Below are 12,040 nucleotides of genomic sequence, written 5' to 3' on the forward strand. Positions count from 1 at the left end.
TGTAAGACTTGCTTTATCACCAGGGAGTGCAGGGCATATATCTTTCCTAAAGGAAAACTTTAGAAATACTTTAAAGTTAGGAAAAAGAAAAGGATACTGAGTATCACTGCCATTACTTAATATATTACTGGCCCTAGATATTATAAGAAAACAATAAAAGTAAATGAAATAGAAGAGTTGTAATGATAGTCAATTTAAAGATGATATGATTGTGAACATATATAATCTAATGAAATCCAGAAACAATAAGAATTGATCAGAAATTTCAGCAAGGTGCCAGATATAAGATCAAGGTCCAGAAATCAATACCATTTCTATACAATAGCAACAACCAATTTTAAAATGTAATAATGAATATATCCAATTCTGCAATAACAGCAAAAAAACTTGTAAGTTACCGAGTAGTAAATTTAATAAAAGGTATTTAAGATATCTATAGAGAAAATTATGTAATGCTACTGGAGGATATGAAAGAAGACCTAAACAAACATAAAAAAGTAACACTTCCCTAGGTGGAAATAGTCTATATTTCATAGATGTTGTTCTCTGATAGTGTACCTATAAATTCAGAGAAATTGTGAGTAAAAAACAAACATTTTTAGGTGGAACTTACCAAGTTCATCTAAGAGTAAATGGCTTAGAGTTGTCAAAAAGTATGAGAAATAATGAAATGGAAGTGAAAAAAGATATGATTATTATGAATTCAGTAATTTGGATAGTGTGCAGTTTTGTAGATGATATATCAAAGGGATGTAAAGAGAACCCAGAATAGAGCATGTATATATTAAAACTTAGCATGTAAGAGAATACATAAATAAATCTCTATCTAAAATTATATAATTTCAGAAATCATTGTAGGACAACTGGCTATCACTGCAGAAAAGTAAAATTTAATTCTACCTTCTTTTAACAAACTACATAAATTTAAGTCAGACATACAAAAGATCAGAACTTAAAGCGAATTCTTTAAAGTTGCATTAAAAGTGTAGAGAAAACTCTATAATCTTAATTATAGGAAGGATTCCTTAAGAAAAATACAAAAATACAAACCACAAAATGAAAAATGTATAAATTTGACTACCATGCAATGAATATTTCTGTCCATCAAAAGATATTCTTATAAAATAAGTAATACAAGCCACAGATTTAGAGATAATTACTGCAAGGCAGAGATGAAAGTTTTCTAATCACATTAAAAAAAGAATGATAGAATACAGAAAAACAAACGACCTCAATTTTTTAAAAATGGGAGAAAGTCTTAAAAAGAACATTCACATAAGTGGAAATATGCATATAATAAATGTGAAAATGTGCTCAAACTCAGGAATAATCAGAAAAATATTTCAAACAATATTATTCCATTTCATATCCATCATATTCAAAGTTGACATGTACTTAGTTGGGAAAGATAATAAATATGAGATCTCTCATTTACTGCTGATGCAACTGTACATTATTATGTCCAATTTGGAGAGAAACTTAGCACCAACTAGTATAGTTAGAGAAGGCCATACAAAAGTTGACATCTCTACTTATAAGTATATATCTTTTAGTAAGACATTTATACTTGTACACAAAGAGAAGTATACAGAAATTTTCACTGCATCATTATTTGTAATGAAAACTTATCAGAAATACGTTATCAATCAGAGAGTGGATAAATACCTATGGGCATTTTTATGAATCACACATTTTTATGTGTGTTTTCCTTTGTACTCAGGCACATAAAATCAAGGTAATTATATCACTTTATGCTACTATCAGCATTAAGCAGTATAAGAGTTGTTTTTGTTTACTTTGATTGTATATGCTATTTCCCTTGTTTCTGATCTTCATTTTTACTATCTGTGATTGTCAGCTTCCAAGATGCTAAGTTTTTTTTAATATTTTTTATTTATTTCTGAGAGAGACAGCGTGAGCAGGGGAGGGTCAGAGAAAGAAGGAGACACAGAATCTGAAACAGGCTCCAGGCTCTGAGCTAGCTGTAAGCACAGAGGCTGATGCTGGGCTCGAACCCACAAACCGTGAGACCATGACCTGAGCCGAAGTTGGACGCTTAACCGACTGAGCCACCCAGGCGCCCCCACAGATGCTAAGTGGTAGAATATTTTGTTATGCAGCAATGTATTACTAATAATTTCCTTTTCACGTTAGACACTTATGGTGATGTGTTGGATATTGATGTTTTGTAAGAATGTATCCTTGAGTGACACATAATGCTGCATTTTGTGAATGTATTTTCAATTTACAAAAATGTGATTGTGGGGCGCCTGGGTGGCTTAGTCGGTTAAGCGTCCGACTTTCGCTTAGGTCATGATCTCACGTTNACAGGCTCCAGGCTCTGAGCTAGCTGTAAGCACAGAGGCTGATGCTGGGCTCGAACCCACAAACCGTGAGACCATGACCTGAGCCGAAGTTGGACGCTTAACCGACTGAGCCACCCAGGCGCCCCCACAGATGCTAAGTGGTAGAATATTTTGTTATGCAGCAATGTATTACTAATAATTTCCTTTTCACGTTAGACACTTATGGTGATGTGTTGGATATTGATGTTTTGTAAGAATGTATCCTTGAGTGACACATAATGCTGCATTTTGTGAATGTATTTTCAATTTACAAAAATGTGATTGTGCTAGAGATGCCATTCTGTTTTGCTTTCACATGTTTTTAATACCAATTTTTCTGAATGTATAACTGATAATGTTTTCTCTAAATGTAGAAGAGATCATACTCATTATTTTTAAATCATTGTACAGCATATTCTCTTAGAAACCTGTGACTAGTTTTCTGCAAATTATATACCCTGAAAAGGATTGTTAGGTTGCAGAATATACCTTTCATTTTCTTTTTAAGACTGGCTTCATTGCCTTTTATCTCTTCCCTATCCATATACATTTTTTTTCATTTAATTTACTGCTTTATTGAGTAATATATTGACATAAGGCAACATTTAAAATATTTTAAAAATTTAAGTTTTCACTGTGGTTAATTTCTTCAGCCTCCCGTTTCTTCTTCTCAGAAGGAAGATAATTCAATTAGCTCCTTGAAAATCCTTAGAATTATTTATACTATATACAAGCAAATTCAGATTCTTTACAGTTTTACCCAAGTAGTAACATATTAAACACTCTATTCTACACTGTATGATATTTTACTATGTAATTTATCTTGAAGTAACTTATACTTTAGAACATAAATGACTTATTTTTCTATATAAACATAGAGAATACCATCATTTGATTTTATCATAATTATTTAATTATGTCATTAGACAAATAAGTTTAATTCCCATCTTTTGAACTTTCAAATAATCCTGGGAAGAATACCTTAACCAGATAAAAATCATATTCATGTGTACAGGTTTATGAATAAAATATATGTTTAGAAGTATATTTCTAAACCAAAAGGTAAGAGTAGTTATAATTAAAACAGATATAAATTTTTAAATAGATATCTCCCTACAGCAGATAAGGATAACTATAAGTTGTTCAGTTAACAAATTTATATCACATATTCAAAGCTTGAGATCGCAAATACCACATTCTCTTCCCTTTCAGTTGTGAATTCAAACTTTTTAAGTTTGGGGGTTTTTTTGTTGTTTTGTGTGTGTGCATTAATGCAAACATTGAAACACATATATGTTATTGAAAGGCTCATATGCACATATTCAAAATTTAGAAGGAAAAAAAGGCAAATGAAAAAAGTAGGTTTAGTTCATGTAATTTTATCCAGTCATACAATAAATTTCTCCTGTGGCAGCCATACTTATAGCCACAACATGTATATACATTTGGGTATAGAGATGAATTCCTCTAGTTTGGACTTATTTGTACTTCCTTTTGCATTGCAACGTCTGGAAAGAGAAAGTTCTTGCCAAGTACTGTTTAAAAAAGAGGCATCAAATTTTTGTGTAACCATTTATATTAAGAATACGGGCTTTCCTATCTCAACCGTTAGGCTTCCAGCATACACCATCATCTATGGATCTTAACAAAGTGACGCTTTTTTGTATTTTTTACCTACTCAGAAAAACTGTGGCTAAGGGGATCTATACTACTGCTGGCGATCATATTGGAACCTGATCCAATCCAGGCAGCTGGGGTTCCCTGCACAGCACGCAATCTGGAAATATCCACTAGGGCCTTCCTATCATCTCTGTCCAGTCAATGGAAGGGAAAATAAGACACGCTTGCAGTTTCTTAAATGTATTGTCCTAGAATTTGTGAACATAACCACTGTTTGCCTTTTATTGAAGACAATTCAGTTACATGGTGACACCTAATTTCCATGGTGTCTGGAAAGTACAATTTAGTTCTAAACATATATTTATTTATTTTACGCCTGTATTTGAGCCATGTTATTTGTCTTTTATTGCTTTATTGTTTTCAAGTTGTTTACTATGAAAAGGGAGAACAGATTGAAGAGCAGACATAATCTTTGTCATGTTTTATAGTTTTTGCTTTCACATTTATATCTATAATCCACACAGAATGCACATCTAAATATGGTGAGAAGATATTTATCTTCATTTTCTTTTCCCTATAGGAAAGAGTTTTCTTAACGTAATACTACTGTTATTGACATTCCTATTTCCATATATGTATGAAAACATTTCTTTATATTTCTAATCTGTTCCTTAGGGTTTTTTAATCCCTGTGCTAATACTATACTATATCATTTTTCACATATTTATTAAGGCAACTTTGTCAATATGATTCTTCTTTTAATTTTATTTTACTCATTCATAATAGCTTTAAAGTTAGATTTCCAAATTTTACACATTCACAAATACAGTCCCTCACATCTCCCTATTAGAATCCCTTTAGGCAGTATTGATTACTTATTAAGTGTTGATCATCATGATATAGATGCATTCCATTCATATATATGACATGCCCATCAATTTCCACATAATCTTCTTTAATTTATTTTAATAAAAATTTTAAAGTTTCCCATAATTTGTATATGCTTTATTAATAGTTTGATACTTTATATCATTTTATGATATTATAATCAGTGTCTATTTCAGGAATGTATTCTAATAATGAACATTTGCTATTTAAAACATCTTTTTAAGTTTTATTTGTTTATTTTCAGAGAGACAGAGACAGCACGAGTGGGGAGGAGTAGAGAGAGAAGGAGAGAGACAATCCCAAGCTACACTGTCAGCATAAAGCCTGACGCAGGGTTTGAACTTGAGGTCATGACCTGAGCTGAAACCGAGTCAGATGCTTAACCAACTCAGCCACCCAGGTGCCCCAAACATTTGCTATTTTAAAGGAAAGAAAATAATACAATGCAATATCATATATCATACCATATCATATATCATATTATATTAATTATGTACTGTGCTCAAGATGTATAAATACCAATTTTAGAATAATGTAATGTTATCTTTGGAAGAAAGGAATTGGTGTTAGGAAAGTTTGTGAAACAATTTCCTACCATAGGTATATCTTATGTCTTTATAAAATTAAACATTTTTACTGAAATACTATATTCATTAATCATCCACATGATACTGTTTGTTTTGTGTATTTTTTACATTATTTTCAGAAAGGTGAGTGATAGTTTATTATAAGGATTTAAAGGTATATTACATAATAATAATTTAGAATGAGGTAAGTTATTATGTCCTCTGAAATTTTGTGTATGCTTCCTAGTAGGATTTGAAGGGTATAAATAAGATGACTTATGCATTTGCAGTGTCACGCATGTGAGAACTATCATTGAATACAATATAACCTTAAAGATGAAACTACCAAGTTCTAGAGTTGATTTTATAGTTGTTCCATAAACCATGCTTAATTTGTTTAATTCTCCATGACTTGACTTAGCATATTAGAGATAATGGCATGTGTGCTCCATTTCAGAGGGTTTACCTAATAATGATATAGTACAATATATACAATTTTTGTATATATTATAATATGCTGTACAAAGTAAAATTAACATACTATTTGTAGTTTACAGAGTTTAGATCAGCGAACAGTTATTTTGTGCATGTTATGTCTCAGGTACAGAATTTAAGATACCAAATAAGAAGAAAACAAAAAGAACACAATTTATAAAAGAGGTAAACAGACATTTTGACATTTTAAATCCTTCTAAAGGATTTGGGTTGAATATTCCACTAAGTACTCTATTTGTGGTTTCTGGGGCTTTAATATTACATTCCTTCTCAATGTTGATAAATGATTGTGTGGGTTTATTAATATGTGTAAGTTCTTACTAATTTTTTAAAAAGGCTTAGATACCAAAATTGTAGAAGATATTGATATTTCTAAAACTAGATGTGAAGCATTTGGTTGATTACCTCATCAATTATGCAAGACAAATTTTGTCAGATAGTGGGAAAAATCTAGAATACTAATCATTTAACTCATGTCTTATGTAATTTTTCCCACTCCCTGGTTGAGTGCCCTTTCTCTACACAGGATATTTATATAATAGCATTCAACTAGAGAGTCAAATAGTAAAGATCTGAATATCCTTACGTAGCCTCTAAATTATTTTCACAATCGTCATAATTTTCCATAAGTTATGATTCTAAATCTTTAATTTTATCAGACAGGATCATTTTTTATGTATAACAACTTCAATATTGTTACACAATAGTGAAACCTGTGCTTCAAATTTCAGAAATGAATACTTAACTAAAAACCTCATATAACCATATACGTCCCATTACAATCTCAATATTTACATGTCCAGAGTCTAAACTCATTTTAATTCTTCTTAAAAAAATATTTCATATTCAGTGCTCCTTACCATCACTCTCCAGGCACCCAGTCAGAACCCTGACAGTCCTAAGACCACCTCTCTTTCCCTTGACTCCAAATAATTTGAAATCCTGTGGGTGCTCCATTCTAAATACTTTCTTCAAGGATTTCTATTTATTTCATCACTACCACCACTGGCCTCCTGATAGCCCTCACTTGATTTCACCTACAATAACATTAATATCTTCATGGTTTCTCTGCTACTCTCCTCCGCCACTTCACTTAGTTTTTGGCATTGTTATTAAAATGAGAGTTTCCAGGGCTGCCTGGGTGGCTCAGTCAATTAACAGGCCAACTTCACCTTGGGTCATGATCTCACAGTTTGTGAGTTCAAGCCCCTCTTCAGGTTCTGTGCTGACAGCTCAGAGCCTGGAACCTTCTTCGGATTCTATGTCCTCCTCTCTCTCTGTCCCTCACTGCTCACACTCTGTCTCTGTCTCTCTCTCAAAAATAAATACATATTTTAAAAAAATCAGACTTTCCTGTGTGCATTTGATTTTGTGTTAGCCTGTCGTGATCTTTCAGACATCCCAGGAGATCTAAACATTTGGTGTTTGAGTATGGCAAACTTATCCTGAGCCACCTGACTGTCCTTATCTATACAAACTCTACCAGGGCCAGAATAGACTGCTTGCAACAGCCTGCACGTATGATTATCCAAATACTGTTTCCTTTATCTGGATCACCCTGGCCTTTCCTCTCTTAAAGAGTTCCACAAAGCCTTTTGCCATTTTTTAAAATAGAATCTCAGTTCTCTACCTCAGTAATACTTCGCCCTAAAAGACCCACAAGAGCACCAACAGGAGTCGATTTGACTCCTGGATGATGAGTCTGTCTCCAAGGATTTACCTTCTTTAGTTTCATGAACAATGCTATGAGCATAAAGAGATTTGCTAATTGCATACATTATTGAATATGTATTATTTGTATTGAATTCTATGAATTTAAATTGTATATAAAAATCATCTCTCTCTGTTCATAAGTGTATGTGTTTACATAAGGAACCAATAGTTCATTATATATAGAAGTAAAAAAGATTACTATTATGTAAATCTCATTTAGGACCCTCCTTGGATAAACTTTACAAAGCAAGCAAACAAAAGATATAATACATACAGACTCATGAGTTTCTAAGTTTCTTAAGATACATTGTTAGCTCTACATATATGGCGGGTAAACCAAGCATTTAAAACATCCAGCCTCGCTCTCATATCACAGACACTTGCTATAATACATATAAACAAACAGCAACCTGGAGTGTAGCGCGCTCATTTTCCGTGCATTCTTTCTGCACAAATGCGAGTCTGGCTCATGTTTATACTTCAGTGATTTTTGAAAGAAGATTAATGACATGAATATTTACAAAGAAAATGTCTATGTGACCAACATTTGTGCGCTGTTGAATATCAGTGTCATGGTGCTTTGCAACGGCTGCCTTTTTGCCACACAACCCTATTTTATGGAGGTGACAAGCTGTCACATGTAAGGTTTATTTCTATTACTTCTTTTGCTGCTTTAATTCACAGTCTATTTTCAGTGTCTTTTCCTTTCCTTTTCATATGTTAATTGTGAGTTGAACCAATTAACACATCTAACAAATCCTAGAATTAATTTTTCAGTTCAGATTGAGGCATATAGTTCTGCTGAAGTATATTAGTCCTTGCTAATAGTTCAGCTTCCAGTGTATATGTACATTTTGGAACAAGGTTATGCCTTTAGCTACTTATTGTGTTGCTGATTCTCTGGCTTCATTCAATGTGCAATTTTAAGAACTAGGCTTTAGTGACTCTAATTGTAAAAAGGTCTTCTTGTTAAACTCTGTATCTGAAGGCAATATCTAATATTTCCTGAAGAGTCAGATTTGCATGGAAATGCTATCGTGAGCTCATGTGGGAGAGTCTTCTTTTAGGTCATGAAACTGGAAATGCCACTAAGGAAATGTGGGAAAGGAATTTGGGGCAAAAATATATGGTTACATTCTTTAAGTGATGGTATCTGAGATGTCAGGGCTGGCAGGAATAAATAATTGCATTCATGCTTTACAAAATACAAAAATCATTTTATAACGCTATGATAAAGAAAAGCACACATGCCAAAAACCATTTAGTTTTGTAGAAAACATTTTATATTCATTTGGAAATATCAAGAGATTTTAGATTTACCTTTCAGAGATATTTTCTTCTTTTTTTAAAAGTTTGTTCATTTTGAGAGAGAGAAAGAAAGCACAGGAGCACAAGGAAGGCAGAGGCAAAGAAAGAGGGAGAAAGAGAATCCCAAGGAGGCTCCACACTGTCAGCATGGAGCCTGACATGGCCTTGAACTCCCCAACCATGAGATCATGACCTGAGAGTCTAAAGCAAGAGTTGGATGCTTAACCAACTGAGCCACCCAGGCACCTCAAGCATTCAAAACATATTTTCTTTTTTCAAAATTACAGTATAGCCTAAAGACAAAATAAGTCAAAATCTGCAGGTATTGAATTTCCCCTGCAGCAGTTTTTAGATCAGCAGGCATTTACCCACCATATATCCTACCCCATTGTGACTTTATTCATATGTGAATAAAAAAAGAATGTTTATATATTGAGATTTTAATTATATCTCAAACAATTTAAAGAGCTACAAATCTAAAAGCTTCAGTAAATGACAGCATAAGAGACAATGGCCTGTTCATTTTTATCCCAGGTCTTCCTTTTATCAGGTAAAATGCAATTATTCAAATAGCAGAAAAACCAACCCACACTGACAAATGACAAAGGAGATTGAGGTTCTTGCTTCACATCCACACAAAGAATAGCATCCACAGAGATCTCTTTTCCATCTCACACATAACTAAAAACCCCAGATTAATTTAGATTCAGTGACCCTCAGTTTCACTGACAGATTCTTACCTCTATTCTCTTGCAGCTGCACGTTCATCCCCACAGGCCAGGCTATCTTGAGGTAGTAAAATTGATAGTGCATCTTAAGATCTCCTATTTCTTTCCCACATTGTCCAGAAGAGGAAACTTCATTTAGTCCAACCATTACCTAATGTTCTGGTCTTGATTCCATTTAGAATACTTTAAGTCCAGATTTTAAACAACAGCTTTGCAAGAAGGGATGCCAATCATGGGCCCTTCTTGTAGACTGGAGATTGCTCAAACCCACTCATATCACAAGACTGAAAAACAATGGTGTAGGAATGGATGACAGATAGACAACAACGTCCATTGTCTTCCCATGATATAGAAACATTGTTTTCAATGGTAAGTCATTGTAAAAGTCTGAAATCATGGCCAAATATTTTTATTGTATATTATTTTCAAACTGCAAAAGCAATCAAAGGCCATTGCCGAAAAACAAACCACGCAGATGCAGACAAATAATCTGCATATTCCCTTCATTGCAAACTATCAAGTTAAATAATATTTTAAAATAACCTTCACAGCAGAGACATGTGACTAAAAATTATATCCAGGTAAATGTATAGTACACACCCATTTTTGTGAAAATAAAGAAAAGTGTCCTCTCTTGTTCCTTTTTGTAAATTTAGTCTATTATTTGCTATGGTTCTTTTAATGACAAGTAAAAATCACATAGGGAATATTGGGTAAAATATGAGTCCTATGTAACAAATTACTTAAAAACATATCCTCCAAAGGAAAAACATGCTCCCCTATTGGTATCACCTAAGATAAGAAGTAGAGTATTTTGATACCCCTGAAACATTCCACTTTTTTCCATCAAAAATTTGCATTAGTTTCCCTAAAGAAAACCACCAACTAGGCATAAAGTAATAATACCTTTGTCTATAAGGATTCCACCTGAATATGCATCTCTGTACATTTGTTTTTCCTGCTTTCAAATTTTTGATAAATTAATTGTATAAAAAGCATACTTTTGCCTTTTCATTCTGTAACATGTATATTTATGAGATCCACTGAAGACATATATTGCCATAGTTCATTTGTTTTCCATGCTCCACAGCATTGTATTGAAAGGCAGCTGTATCTCATTTATCCATTCCATTATTGGTAGACATTTGATTATTGTCAGTTTGGAGCTATGAATCATGCCAATTTTCATATAGTTGAGAGTTTCAGTATAGCCGTGCAAATATTTCTGTTAGATATAGGTCTAGGAGCAAAATAGGATGGACATCTTTCTAGTTTTGCTTTGAATTAATTATGTACCTAAGCAATCATTTTAGTAGGGCATATTTCTCTATAAGGATTGTTTGCTGTACATAAACCTGGTCTTAGGAGCTATAATTGTGGTGGAGAATAAAAGCATCATGTATCTTTAATTATGTGTCTTCCCAGCTTTGATTAGCAATACATAAAAAGGTAGAAAGTACAGGACTGACTCACTTCCCATGTTAACTTGTACCAGGGAGAGTTGATGCTTCCATCTGTGAACCCAAAACACATCTTGTGGACAAAAGTGATGTTAGGAAGCTACATATGACAAATTTAAGGCCCCATGGTTATTGACTGATGATAACCACATCATTATAGTTCCTCTTTAGAGTACTTTGCTAATTATGAGTACGACTCAGAGCTGAATTAAGCTGTGTATCATATGAGTCTGCAAATTTAACCCTCTCTCATGGTGCCAAAATAATAACTAACTAATATTGATGATGGTTTTATGTGAGGTAAGTTTTCTAATAACCATAACACCCCCAGAGTTTAGGAATACTATCATCTCTGTTTTATAAGTAACTTAACCAAGGCCACATAGCAATTGTGGACCTAGCTCCAAAGTCTGTGTTCTTAGCATTATATTACTGTTAGAATGCCTTACATTTTGTGATTATCTTGTGTAAGAGATAATAACCTGGGGAAATAAAATTTGTGGAAGAAGTTACAACACTGACCCTCTTCCAGATTTCTTTTTCCAATTGACATGGGCACTTCAGATGGGATGGGTTGGGTGGGAATAGTTGTTATAATTAGAATCATGATATAGATTAATATTATTTTAGTTCATTGAATAAGCTGAATATATAAATACATCATCTCAAAATTTCTATTTGTACTGTGCCTGGAATTAAAATTAATTTGTACAGACTCTAGTGGTTCACAAAATAGGTCAATATGCAAATAACTCCTTTTCATTGTTATTTTAACTTTTCACTCTAAGTGGAATACCGTGCAATTTTTTCTACTGCACATGGGAATTGTAGGATTATGTACAAACAAGAATATATTTAAAAATTCTCTAGGACTAACCTTTGTTTTCATTATTCTTCTATCTTTCTTCTTACATTTT

At 33.0% G+C, this 12,040-nt stretch overlaps 1 long non-coding RNA gene across 1 annotated transcript in view; it reads right to left on the reverse strand.

Moving 5' to 3' along the window:
* The window catches only part of LOC144229829 (uncharacterized), a 68,295-nt gene extending 58,396 nt beyond the window's left edge, over positions 1-9,899 (reverse strand). The window contains exon 1 of the long non-coding RNA XR_013334617.1: positions 9,676-9,899. This is a non-coding gene — a long non-coding RNA (uncharacterized LOC144229829). The remainder of the gene's footprint in view (positions 1-9,675) is intronic.
* Positions 9,900-12,040: the final 2,141 nt, after the last annotated feature.

Source organism: Crocuta crocuta, unplaced genomic scaffold, assembly GCF_008692635.1.
Source record: "Crocuta crocuta isolate KB4526 unplaced genomic scaffold, BGI_CrCroc_1.0 scaffold517, whole genome shotgun sequence".
Classification (NCBI taxonomy): domain Eukaryota; kingdom Metazoa; phylum Chordata; class Mammalia; order Carnivora; family Hyaenidae; genus Crocuta; species Crocuta crocuta.